Source organism: Colius striatus, chromosome 2, assembly GCF_028858725.1.
Source record: "Colius striatus isolate bColStr4 chromosome 2, bColStr4.1.hap1, whole genome shotgun sequence".
Taxonomy (NCBI): Eukaryota; Metazoa; Chordata; class Aves; order Coliiformes; family Coliidae; genus Colius; species Colius striatus.
Window position 1 is genome coordinate 5,711,023 of NC_084760.1, and position 12,049 is coordinate 5,723,071.

The following is a 12,049-nucleotide window of genomic DNA, read 5'->3' on the forward strand; positions in this document are numbered from 1 at the left end:
GTAGATATTTAGAGAACGTTGTTCTGGAACAATTTGGATTCAAGTATCACATTTTTTGGTCTGCAAAAGGCAAAACTAAGACACATGCACATACTTGCATACAAGTACTTAAATTTTGGCACTTTCATCCAAAAAAATGAGCATTAGAAGGAAGAATTTCTTCCCTGTTGAGGTGAGGGAGCACTGGCAGGGGCTGCCCAGATGGGCTGTGGAGTCTCCTTCTCCGGAGACATTCCAACCCAGCTGGATGAGTTCCTGTGTGCCCTACTCTAGGTGGTGCTGCTCTGGCAGGGGGTTGCACTGGATGAGCTTTCGAGGTCCCTTCCAGCCCTTAAGATCCCGTGATTCTGTGAAGACTCTATAATGTGGACAATATCATTGTACCTTGTTTACATAGCAGAAGAAAATGATAAGTGATCTTCTGAAAGTTCTGCTTGGATGATGAGTTCATGATTAATTCTCAGTTCAAGGCTTATAAGAATACATGTTTGTGTTCCATGTCCTTTGAAGCTACGTGTAGGTAAATATGACAGATAGCAGCACAGGCTTAATAAAAACCAACAACAGATTTGTTTGAATAAGGATTGCATGATCAGGTTATTTACTAGCAGGCTGGCAACTATCCAAGTCTATTGGACCTTAGAGGGAGAGGAAACTCTACACAAACAGTGGAGACTGAGATTTATGGAAAATACGATTTTAGAATTTCAGAACTGTTGTCTCAGGGATATACAGCAACATTATATCTGCTATACTTCTGCAGTGCTGCACACTACAAGTCTGACCTGTGCTGGCTGTAGAACTTTCATTTTTATGTACTAGGGCAAACTATGTACCTCCAAGCTATTTCCTGCTCACTATTTCATGTTACTATTCCTTAAAACAGGGATACTTGACACACACGAGTTGGCAGTATTAGAACTAGCACAAGGTAAGTGACTTTTTGCTGCATTTCTCTCTCATCCATCTAAGAAGATTAAGTGATGTGGTAATCGAGTTTATATGCAGAAGACTTTTCTTGCAGAGAACTATAAAATGCTTATATCCACTTGTATGAAGCTTTGCACTGAAGTGAAATGCTCTTAGTGTTGCAAATGGGCAGTTTCAACCAGCTCATGTTAGTCCTTGTGTTAGCGTGTCCTTCACATGGATTTATGCCACGAAAAGAATGATGTAAATAGTCCAGACTTTTAACACTTACCCAAATAAATAGGAGATTTTTTTTCCTGGGTGTATGCACAGGAGTTCTTGGAGGTCTTCAAGACCTGCCTGGACATGTTCCTATGTGACCTGATCTAGGTGAACTTATTTTGGCAGGGGAGTTGGACTAGATGATCTCTAAAGGTCCCTTCCAACCCTACCATTCTGTGATTCTATGATTCCACCACTGTGAAAATTGAGAAAGAACCTGTGGAGCTCTCATACCTGACACTATTGCACTACTAAAGAAGAAACTATTGCCTTATAGAAGAATCTAGATTCAAATACATGAATGGAATGAATAAGGGAGATTATTCACAATTTGAAAAAAACCCTAAGTGCTCCTTAATACTTTTTGGTATTTCATCATAATCTGTCAGTGGAGAACAGGAAAGGGAGTAGTGAGAGATAATAAATGAATATATAGCACTTAGGTAAAAAACCCCTCTGTTTTATAAAACTGCCAAATCACTTTTAAACTGACAAACTAACTATATAGTAAAGGTCTCTAAGGTTCAGCTTTGCAGTTCCATCTATAAGCAGCACTTGCCTGTATCTCCCAACTCTTTCACAGGCCAGTTTTAATTAAAAAAAAGTACTTTTTAAAACGTCCTGTTAGTTTCTAGATCATCTCTTGATAGATTTAAACTCACCAGTATTCATGACACCTTACTAAACTGCAAATTAATAATCCAAAGTTTTTGGTGGATGCTGATTTGGACTTCTTTGTAGTCATTCTACCCAAGTCTCATTATCTCCACAAACCAAGATTATCACTTTACACTTCTGCCAGAAGATAAGAAAAAGTGAAATATCAAAATGAAACCCAAAGCCTAAGTTCACCAGCAGCAGTGTGTTTTTTCCCATAGACTTGAGTGAGAAAATAATTTGGCTTGGCTACTAAACTCTTCCCATCTGCTGCCTTTAAGCTACTGAGAACTGATCAGGTGGAAGCAGATAAGTACAGAAACCAAACATGATTAGAATCAGTGCAGTGACAACCATTGCCTTATTTTTTTCCACAGTTCTTTATAATAAAGAGATTTCTTTTCTTGAAAGCAGAGCTGTTAATGTTTCTCAATGATCCAAAGCCCACAGGAGTAAATCACGTGCCTGACTTAAATCAGTCTTTCATGAACTTCTGTGAAATGACACTTAATGGTTCAAAAAAAATCAAAACCCATGCTGTGGTGAACAATTCTGGTGTTAAAGTACATCATCAGGGGTGATGGTCTCTTAAATACCATATTCCCTTTTTTCCCATCAAACTAGGACTGAAATAAAGTGAGCTGAGAACATGGAGTTCAGATTAACATGGAATTGCCATTGCTTTCCCTAAAAAACAGTTAAACAGTGACAGTGTGGCCTTTCGTGTGAGGATTTGATTATAGGCACATTCAGGCTACAGTGCTGGGAAGGTGTATGCACCCACTTGCCATTTTGCATTGCAAAGAGCCCCATCAATTTTAGTGAGTTAAGCTAAGCCTCTGAGCATGTCTTTGCAGGATCACAGCTTAGCTGCTTCAAATTTCAGGCAATAATAATGTGACATGTCTAGGTCAAACTTCTGTTTCAACAGTCTGTTTCTGTACTTCTTTCTGCTACGTGCTCTTTTCTTTGTCCTAACTCATATGATTTACCTTGTAGTTCAAACTCACACTTATTTAGAGATTTGATAAATTAGAACTGTAGCTAGCTATGCTGGTTTAGACAGAAAAAACACAGAAAAACACAGAAAACACAGACTGGCTGATTCCCCAGAGGCTGTGCTGTCATTCAGCAGGATCTCAACTGACTTGAGAGTTAAGCAGAGAGGAACCTTGTGAGGTTCAACAAGGACAAGTGCAGAGTCCTGCACCTGGGGAGGAATAACCCCCTGCACCAGCACAGGCTGGGGCTGACCTACTGAAGAGTAGCTCTGCAGAGAGAGACCTGGGAGTGCTGGGTGATAATAGACTAAATATGAGCCAGCAATGTGCCCTCGTGGCCAAGAAGCCAATGGCAGCCTGGGATGCATCAAGAAGAGTGTGGCCAGAGGACAAGGGAGGTTCTTCTCCCTCTCTGCTCTGCCCTGGTGAGGCCTCATCTGGAGTCCTGTGTCCACTTCTGGGCTCCTCAGCTCAAGAGGGACAGGGAAGTGCTGGAGAGAGGCCAGCACAGGGCCACCAAGATGATCAGGGGTCTGGAGCATCTTTCATACGAGGAAAGGCTGCAGGAACTGGGGCTGTTTAGTCTGGAGAAGAGGAGACTGAGGGAGGATCTTATTCACATTTACAAATATCTAAATGGTGGGTGTCAGGAGGTTGGGGCAGCACTTTTTTCTATAGTAGCTAGCAACAGGTAATGTGATGAAGCTGGAACACAAAAAGATGCTTTTAAACATAGGAAGAAACTATTTTACTGTGAGGGTGAGGAAGTCCTGGCCCAGGTTGCCCAGGGAGGGTGTGGAGGCTCCTTCCTTGGAGGTCTTTAAGTCCCACTTGGGCTTGTTCCTGTGACCCTGCTTCTGCAGGGGAGTTGGACTAGATGATCTCTAAAGGTCCCTTCCAGCTCTACCATTCTGTGATTCTATCATTCTATGAATGAGGAAAGTGAGTCAAAAGTTTTGCAGTTAAAATAAAACCAAACCAACAAGTGAGGTTGTGATACAGAAAACTTGAGATTTTCAATTCACAAACATGTGAAATCTTAGAATGAAACTGGAAAGACAGAAACAAAGCTGTATTCCTCCAGATTAGGTGCTTATGAATTGCACAATGCAAAGATTGCCATGCTATTTCAACTTAGAGAATAACATAGCTATTTTTCAAAGCATGAAATACCTCAATAACTGGACATAAAAGAAGTAATGGAGCAATGCCCAGTGAAAAAGTTTCCTTATTTCCCTCTAACAGAGTCTGAAAGTGCTGGTAATCCAATGAGACTTATGTGCCTTATATTTTAAACCATTTGCAAGGGCCTTACCATATGACTGTCTCATCTCAGAAGATTTTTCTTCCTCTTGTTTGGACCTACTTTGTGCATTCCTAGCATACTGACTTCCTCATTTGGGAGCTCTGCTTTGTAGATACAATGGAGAAAAGTCAGAGTTTATGTCTGGCACTCAATCAATTTGATCAGGCCTGTCTATGGGGGAGGTTAAACTGCTGATTAGTTACAAATAAAGTGAGCTTTATCAGCTAGCATAGCTTCTAACAGCTTAGAAACATCCAAGAAATCTCCCCTTTAGGGAATCTAAGGTGATTACTTCTGTATCTTTTTTATTCTGATCAGCTTTCACCTCGATTCTCAGCTTGAAGAAGATTATGCACAAGAGAGACAGTTTTTGTGCTCTTGATCCTTTGTGTCAGAGAACAGAATGACTTGTAGATTTTGAGACAAAAAAACTACATGGAAAGTCCTTTTCAGTCTGCACAGGTCTGGCATGTCACAGTCTCACTTCAACTAGTTCAGTTAAATCCAGTTTAAATTGTTGGAACTTTGCAAAGTGGCACGTGACTGAAAAAAATCCCCTAAAGGATCTTTTACCTGAATATATCAGCTGTTAGCTCTGGCTGTTGTAAATGATGGAACCTTGAGAGTTTGGAAGCTGACTTTTAGACTGTTGCTTTACCTTTTTCTTCTTTTTTTCTTTGCTTCAGAAGTCATGTCAAAAATCCTGGAACTCACTGCTTTTGATTTATCCAAGATTTCTTCTGGAGTGAGTGAAGTACTTGGCGTTTTTCCTCAGATCCTGCCTCTGCATGGTTTTGGTGATCTATGGACTCATCCAGATGGTGAATAATCTTTGTAAGGTAAGACAATAAATCATAATCAGAGAAAAATACTGCTGAATGGGAGCAGTGTGGTTACTTGTGTCTAAAATGATCTTCCAGCTATGCTCCATATACTAGAACATACTTATCATACTGTTGCCACGCTCTGTCATCCTAGCATAGAAATTAACAGCATTATTGTTTCTCCAGCTGCTCTACTGACTGGCAATCAAATACAACTAAAGACAATTACTTACTTTACAATTTGTCTGTGTAACTAGGCTGTTTTATCATTTGTTTCCAACTGTGCCTGATAATCTTTATTATCAAATACAATATGGAGGAAAATTTGTGGTGATGCAGAGGAATTTAGTTGTGCAATTACCATTGACATTAATAAAAGTCACACAGCTTGATCCTGTCAAAGCTTGCTTTATAGTACTTAATTACCCTAAAATTTGTTTAGGAAAACAGGATACTTCCAATCAACTTCCATGTCAAATATTTATCAGTATTTAGACACCTTGATGGCACTCCTAAGTATTTGCCAAGTCACCTGTGTCAAGTGAAAATCAATTTCTCGATGGAATCAATTTGGTACCATCAGCCAAAAAGTCTTTAGCTTTCTTTCAGCCTTTTGAATAGCTGATCCTTTATTTTCCTCTCTCACTGAGTGCTTTCTAAGTTCTGTGCTGAGTGAATCAGAGATCCTTGAAGAAAAATACTATGTGATCACGTAGTTAAGGATAAGGATTAATATGCACACTCATATGATGGCAAAGGCTGACAAACAGCCTTGATTCTGACATTTTCTAGCTTGCAGTGTTTTGCTTTTCCAGTCCAAGTAACATTCTTTGACCTGCTTTTTGTGGTTGAAGAATTAATCTATGTGAGCTAACATTTGTGGGAAGTAGGATTTGAAGAAAGGAATAGACTGAACTAAATGAAAATGTTGCAGCACTTCCCAAAGAAGGTGATTTGATTGTGGATCATGTAGTCTAAGCAACTTTTAGAATCATAGAATCACAGAATGATAGGGTTGGAAGGGACCTTTAGAGATCATCTAGTCCAACCCCCCTGCAGAAGCAGGGTCACCTAGATCAGGTCACACAGGAACATGTCCAGGCAGGTGTTGAAGACCTCCAAGGAAGGAGCCTCCACAACCCCTCTGGGCAGCCTGGGCCAGGGCTCCCTCACTGAAACACTGACAGAGTTTTTTCTTGTGTTTAAGTGGAACTTTTTGTGTTCCAGCTTCATCCCATTAACCCTTGTCCTGTTGCTAGCTACTATAGAAAAATGGGATGTCCCAACCTCCTGACACCCACCCTTTAAATATTTATAAATGTTAATAAGATCCCCGCTCAGTCTCCTCTTCTCCAGACTAAACAGCCCCAGGTCCCGCAGCCTTTCCTCATCAGGAAGATGCTCCAGTCCCCTGATCATCTTGGTGGCCCTGTGCTGGCCTCTCTCCAGCACTTCCCTGTCCCTCTTGAGCTGAGGAGCCCAGAACTGGACACAGGACTCCAGATGAGGCCTCACCAGGGCAGAGGAGAGGGGGAGCAGAACCTCCCTTGACCTGCTGACCACACTTCTTGATGCATCCCAGGCTGCCATTGGCCTTCTTGGCCACCAGGGCACATTGCTGGCTCATATTTAGCTTATTATCAATCAGGATTCCCAGGTCTCTCTCTGCAGAGCTGCTGTTCAGCAGTGCAACCCGCAGCCTGTCCTGGTGCATGGGATACTTTTCCTACTCTGCACTCAAAATGTGTTGACTTGACATTGTCATGCTACTCTTTATCTTTTTGTGCCTCTGAGGCAACTCCTCTGCTCTTAACCATAGCATGTAAATATCTTCCTCCCAGGTATGTTTACCTATGGCTATCTGTGTATTGCAGATTAAAGCTTGCAGATTCAAGAAGTGGTGATTGAATTTCCTAGTCTACAGTAGATCAGTATTTGAATTTTGTAGTTGAAAAGCATGCCAATAGAAACTTTGGAAGGGTTCTTATATGCTCTCACTCAGTTATACTAGTTTTGGGTAGAAGAGAGCCTTTTTGGAGCAATTGGCTGTATTCTGAAGTAAAAAAGGAAATTCTAAAGGCACTATTATCCTGAAAGAAAGCTAAAGGTTTCCTGTGAAAGCTACAGCCTAAGAATCATATTATCTTTCTTCTTCACTTCTACCATCAGATTTATTCTGCGTTGAGTGAACTGAGATGTGTTGTGATAAGGAACCCTTGCTCAGTTCTCATCACTCACTCCAGCAGTTTGATGGTATTAACTGGACACAAGTTCATCAGCTGTGAACAGATACCACCAGAATGGGATTTTTTTTTTGACTGTTGCTCTTCTGAGATTGCATTTGAGTGTGCAATTGTCTTATTAAAATTAAGTGGGAAAAGAAAAGCACAGAAGCAATTGCACACATAAACCCAAGCTACTGGGTCATTAGAACGTGACATATTTCCCATAAACACACTGTGACATGAGTAGCAGATATTGGTCTCAGTGAACAACTATCCATCCTTTTCTTAGCATCTGGACCTGTAGATTTCTAAAGCAACAATGCCATAATAAACACAAAGGTGCTTGCCATCTGTTCTGCTTTATGAAGACTGTTTGCTGCCCTTGTAATTCTGGAAAGTTTCCAGCAAATGTTCCAGCAAATTTGAGCATAGAAATAATCAGGTGTGAGGCACATTAGCATTAGTGTGTATCACGTGCTATAGCTATGAAGCAGCAAAGAAATACAAGGAAGAGGAAGACAGAGCACCAAGTAGAAGAAAACAAATGTTAATAGCAATAAAAGGTATTTGATTTTTTTTGTTTCTTAACATTTTCTCCAAAATTTAATAAATCTATGCACAGAAAAGCCAATGGTGAGGTTGTGATTTCAAAAAAGCTAGAAAGTTCCAGTTTCCGGTTTTCCCACTTAATTTTCATTTTGTTCCAGTTCTGGGCTCCTCAGCTCAAGAGGGACAGGGAAGTGCTGGAGAGAGGCCAGCGCAGGGCCACGAAGACGATCAGGGGACTGGAGCATCTTTCATACAAGGAAAGGGTGCAGGACCTGGGGCTGTTTAGTCTGGAGAGGAGGAAACTGAGGGAAGATCTTATTAACATTTATAAATATCTAAAGGGTGGGTGCCAGGAGGTTGGGACATCCCTTTTTTCTATAGTAGCTAGCAACAGGACAAGGGGTGATGGGATGAAGCTGGAACACAAAAAGTTCCACTTAAACATAGGAAAAAACTATTTCACTGTGAGGTGGGGGAGCCCTGGCACAGGCTGCCCAGGGAGGGTGTGGAGGCTCCTTCCTTGGAGCTCTTCAAGACCCGCCTGGACACGTTCCTGTGTGACCTGATCTAGGTGACCCTGCTTCTGCAGGGGGTTGGACTAGATGATCTCTAAAGGTCCCTTCCAACGCTACCATTCTGTGATTCTAAAAGTTGCTGCTGGTGAGCTCCTGATCAACTGCACAGATGTCCCTGGTGTCTTTCAGAGAAACTATACTGCCTGAGACGAGCTCAGGCACCTGTGACGTTTGGAGCTTGTAACAAAGATAAAAAGGTACAGATGTCATGTATAGAATGGGTGGCAATAAGTGGCTCTGAAAAGGGAGACAGCGGCAACACAGGGACAACACTTTAAACTAGGAAAAAATTACCATAAGATCATTAGGTTTGGAAGTAGAACTGAAAACAGGTCAGCCAAAACATTTCTACCTCACTTGAGTATCTCAAGTCTTCCAGTCCTCACTGTGGACTAATGAGATGCTCTTGCTGTCATCTGTTCAAAGAGGCAACAGAAACAATTTCCAACAAAATGTCTTTTAGACCAGGTATAAGTAGATTTAGGAAAAAAACATTGTTCTGGCCAGTAGATTTTGATTAAAAGTGTTTTGAACAAAATGGACAACTAGCTGTTCTGGTTTCTATTTAGAACATTGTACAGTCTTCCTTTTTAATCATACAGAAGACCTACATGAGCCAGGATAGCCTGCCAGGAGCTGAATATCTAAAGATGACAAAGACCTTCATAATATTTTTCATTAGGACACATCTTTAAGTTTTATTTCCTCAAAATTTTAAATTGAAATGACAAGAATGGAATATTAAAATAACAGACCACTCCTCAAAACCTGAGCAGAAAAAAACATCTCAGGTTTCTTTTTGAGTCTGAGTTTTGTGAGCTGGCATTAGATGTTTGGTTAGTAATTCTAGAATTTGGAACAGAGCTAAGGCATGATCCAGATTAGAACCTTCATGCAAAGTCAACACTGCTATTTAAGGTCTCCATCAGTGCAACTATGCTCCTGAATTGCTATTAACATGTTTGACCAGCCAACAAACAGATAAAATGTTCATTTTAAAGGAAAAAAAACCCAACTAAGGCTGTGGTCCATGGTGATAAGAAAACAAGCTGTCAGAATTCTCTGGGATAGATTCATGGAATGGTAGGGGTTGGAAGGGACCTTCAGAGATCATCTAGTCCAAACCCCCAGCAGAAGCGGGGTCACCTAGATCAGATCACACAGGAACGTGTCCAGGCAGGTCTTGAAGACCTCCAAGGAAGGAGCCTCCACACCTTCCCTGGGCAGCCTGTGCCAGGGCTCCCTCACTGAAACACTGACATAGTGTTTCTTATATTTAAGTGGAACTTTTTGTGTTCCAGTTTCACCTCATTACCCCTTGTCCTGTTGCTAGCTACAATAGAAAAAAGTGCTGTCCCAACCTCCTGACACCCACCATTTAGATACTTGTAAATATTAATGAGTTTCCCCCTTAGTCTCCTCCAGACTAAACTGCCCCAGTTCCCGCAGCCTTTCCTCGTAGGAAAGATGCTCCAATCCCCAGAGTTACCCAGGGTTATCAGAGAACTAAGAAAATATGCTCCAGTACAGTATTTCTTTAGATGTTTTTGTTTTGTACTTAAAGCCTTTTTCTATGTTAAGGTTTTCATAAATAAACTCACATAAAATAATATGTAACAAGAAGCTGCTTTTGAAGACGTGTCACGTGAAAAGAAAAGAAAGACAACACCTCTTTGTACCACTCAGGTCAGGACACAATCCTGGACATGAAGGCTTCAGAGGATATTGATAAAAAAGAAGAGAGACCATGAAATGGAAGCAAAACAATAAAGAGTCCTGGAAGAATTGATTTATGAGAACGATAAAAAAGGTAAAACAAATCTATAGCTAAGCAGTGACTACGGATAAAAGAGAGCAATAGAAGTTGGCATGCTTTACAGCCATGCAGGGAAATCTTACTGGAATAATATGAGCATTTGGGGAAATGGCAGCCCTGTGAACTCATTCCAAGATGAGCTGGTAGAAGAGCTCAGTAGGTTGACTAACGTAAGAAAAACAACAGGAGAAACAAACAAAGCGATTGGATACAGATGACAGAAACAACAGGGCTAGATTTTAATCCTAAATTTGAGAGCATATTAATGTTCAACTGGAGCTGGGAGAAAGAACTGGTGATTTTGGCTGCTATAGCAGCTGGCCTCAGCCTATATTATTTGCCTTTTTTCACAGTGGGCAAGGAAATAGAAGGATCACGTATGCTTGTGATGCTAAGTTGCTTGTGAGGCAGGATAGATACTTATCCTTAATTCAGGCTAAATACAATGCAAGGGGTTGTGGAAAGAATTGAACTTTGCTTGCTGTAATTAGGACCTGACTCTGCCTTAATGAGCCATTTTGTGAGGACAGATCAATGACTTCTCACTCTAGTGACCACAGACACACTACCATCCACTTGGAAAAAACCCAAACCTTTTGTTGATCTGAAATGAAATACTGAAGGGTTTTTCTGGTTTGTGAGTGTTGGAAAGGTCTTGATACCAGCCTCCAAAAGGACACTCCTGAATTTGTCATACAAGTTACTGAGTTTGGCAGCTATATCTGTAGGGCAAGAAAGGTGTTCACTTTTTTCTCTCGTGGATGAGATGAAACTCCCAGGATACTCTAGTGAGGGAAAACCACAGCATGTATATAAAGGGACCTGCATGCCAGCACAAGCCTGGCTCCAAGATTTCTGGCACTGACACACCAATGAGTGGGGTTTAGCATTTTGATTCTATGATTATCAGGAAAGACAGAAAAAAAGTATTACTTGAAGATTCAAACAAACTTGATGCTGCCTTCTGTGAAGGTGGTTCAGAGGCTGTGTTCTTCTGAAGCAGCCCTATTCAGAAGGAAAGCAACCTCCAAAGTTGCATTAAATGAGCAGTAAATATCATGTGAGGGCACAAAAAATGGTCATTTTAGTAAAAATCTATATGGTTTCGTGAGTTTTCTAGTTCTGACTGTTAGGCTGACTGTTGAATAACCATTACCCACCCACACCAGTTACACCAGCCATGAGGCTGCTCCACTTCACAAACAGCTTCTCCTGGAGTTTCTTGTGCCTGTAAAGCCATAAAGACATATTTATGTCCCAGGTCACAACCTAAATAAAGTTCTCTGAGAGATGAACATTTTCACAGTTAGCACACAGAATATGCAGGAGCTGGGTATCAGAAAAGACAGACACTTGGCCAAATTCCTTATGACAAGATACTCCCTGTCTTCTTTTTAATTGGGAAAAACTTCCAAAGACTTGTGTCTTTAGATGACTAAGGTGTTTTTTGGTGAAGGATGTTTTGGTAAGATGGGGTTTTTTTTGCCTTGGGGAACAAGAAAGTGACTGCTAATGGGCAGGGTTGCCATCCAGAGGGATCTAGGCAGGCTGGAGAAATGGGCCAGGTGGAAGGTTTCAAAATTCAACTACAAACACAAAGTCTTAAACCTGGGAAGAAGACCTCTTGCAATGACATAGACTGGGGACTGTCTGGTTATGGAACAGCTCTGCTGAAAAGGATCTTGGAAGACAGTAAGCTGAACATGAGCCATCAGTGTGCCTTGGCAGGAAAGAAGGCTAGCAGCATGTGGGGTTGCACAGGAGAACAGCCAGCAGATCAAGGGAAGTGATTATCCCTCCATTAACACTGAGATTCTGTGGCTAGGTTTTGTGTTCCCCAGTGCAACACAGGCTGATAAACTGGAGTCAGTTCAGTGAAGGACCACCAGGATGCTCAGAGGGACA

At 41.2% G+C, this 12,049-nt stretch overlaps 1 protein-coding gene across 2 annotated transcripts in view; it reads right to left on the minus strand.

The window, feature by feature from the left end:
- Window positions 1–12,049, minus strand: part of FUT9 (fucosyltransferase 9) — a 123,911-nt gene that overhangs the window by 45,769 nt on the left and 66,093 nt on the right. Inside the window, exon 1 of one of the 2 annotated variants that reach the window (XM_061990518.1) lies at window positions 4,729–4,761. The exons of the other annotated variant lie outside the window; for it this stretch is intronic. The gene's annotated coding sequence lies outside the window, so the exon portion shown is untranslated. Of the gene's footprint in view, window positions 1–4,728; window positions 4,762–12,049 lie in introns of those variants that run through there. 2 annotated transcript variants of the gene reach the window in all.